Here is a 1,998-nt window from a genome sequence, read left to right on the forward strand (position 1 = left end):
TGCCTTGTGACCTAGAGTATCTGTAATATATTCATCTGTTTTTAATATCAAGACTAAGGAATACGGTTTAAGCAGACTTCTAGCCAACCATTCTCAAGCAAGCTCACAGCAGTGTCATCTCTTTATCTGCTTCCTAAGTAACAAGCCTCTGGAAACTCTGATAAATTACAAACTTTGATAAATGTTGATAATTGTAGAGGGTCTTCAGGCCTTTTACTCATAGGGTTCCTATGAGTCGTCCTCAACTCGAAGGAAATCAACAACAACAACATTCTGAAACCCACTGATTTTTTTTCCTTTTTAACTCTTTATTATGTAACATTTGGCACTTATAAAAGACGTTGTGGCACTAGAGGTATTATTGCCACTCTCAGATGGATATTGGCAGAAAGTAAAGAGTACCAGAGGAATGTTTATCTGTATTTCATTGATGCAAAGGTATTTGACTGTGTGGATCACAACAAATAGGGTAACCATGAGAAGAATGGGAATCCCCAAATACTTGATTGTGCTTATGTTAACCCTACACTTGAACCAAGAAGCAGTCCTCAGAAGAGCAAGGAAACACTGCATGATTAAAAATCAGGAAAGGTCTGTCAGGGATGCATTCTTTCCAATACCTTTTCAATCTATACGTAGATTGTTTGGAAAGCTGGGCTTTATGAGGAGAAATGTGGCATCAGGATTGGAGGAAGACCCATCAACAACCTACAGATGTGTAGATGACACATTCAGCTTGCTGAAACTGAAGAGGACCCTAAGTATTTGATACAGAAAGTCAAAGACTGTAGTATTCAATTTGTCTTGAAGCTCAACATCAAGATGATGAAGATTCTCACCACTGGAACAATTATCAGCACCATGATTGATGGAGAAAACATTAAGATTGCTAACAATTATAGCTTGCTCAATTACACAATCAACAGTCTTGGCACCAGCAGTCAGGAATTCAAAAGATGAATTACACTGGGAAAAATCTTTTATCAGAGCCCTCTCCAGAGTACTGAGAAGCAATTATGTCAGTCTAGAGACTAAGGTGTGCCTAATCCAGGCCATGATCTTTACAATTAGTTCCTATGCATCAGAAAGTTGGACAATGACTAAGAATGACAGAAGCAGAATTGATGCCTTTGAGTTGTGGTGCTGAAGAAGAGTCTTGAACATACTGTGGACTACCAAGGGAGAAAAAAAAAAGTCTGTCTTTAAGAGGGTGAAACCAAGTTTCTCCTTGGAGGCTAGGATTCTGAATCTCTATTTTATATACTTTGGGCACATGTCCTGGGAGAAGACATCATTCTCAGAAGGGTGGAGGGACAGAACAGAAAAGGAAGAACATGGATGAGATGGATTGATACAGTAATGGGGGTAATAGGGGTATGTGTGTAAGAGTCAGTGAGACTGACTCAGGACAGGGCAGGCTTCAGAGCTGTTGTACATAGGGTTACCATGAGTTGCAGGCAACAAGTCAACAGCACATAACAACAACAATGACAATACTCACTGCCAACATTGTTTTTTAAAAAAAAAGGTATTCTTGAATTTGCTTCCAGATATGACTATTAAGTATTTTATAGCAAGAGATAAAAATCTGAGGGAGGATTTGAATATTTATCAATTACATATTAAAACATTTTTCATTGTTTTAATAATTTCACATAAAAAATCAGGCATGGAAATACTAATCTCTGATAAAATATACTTCAGAATGAAAACCACCATAAAAAGTAAAGAAGGGGACTATTAAAGGCACAATAGGCAATACCCACAATAAGACATAACCTTCAACAAATGCTGGCGAGGTTGTGGAGAGACTGGAACCCTTATTCACTGTTGTTGGGAGTGTAAAATGGTGCAACCACTGTGGAAAGTGATGTGGCGCTTTCTCAAAAAGTTGCAAACAGAGATACCATTTGACCCAGCAATTCCACTACTGGGAATATACCCTAAAGAGACCATAAATGGCACCCAAGTAGATATATGCATCCCCATGTTTATTGC

This window comes from Elephantulus edwardii, unplaced genomic scaffold (assembly GCF_000299155.1).
Source record: "Elephantulus edwardii isolate Elephantulus edwardi_28Jun2011 unplaced genomic scaffold, EleEdw1.0 scaffold00430, whole genome shotgun sequence".
Lineage (NCBI taxonomy): Eukaryota > Metazoa > Chordata > Mammalia > Macroscelidea > Macroscelididae > Elephantulus > Elephantulus edwardii.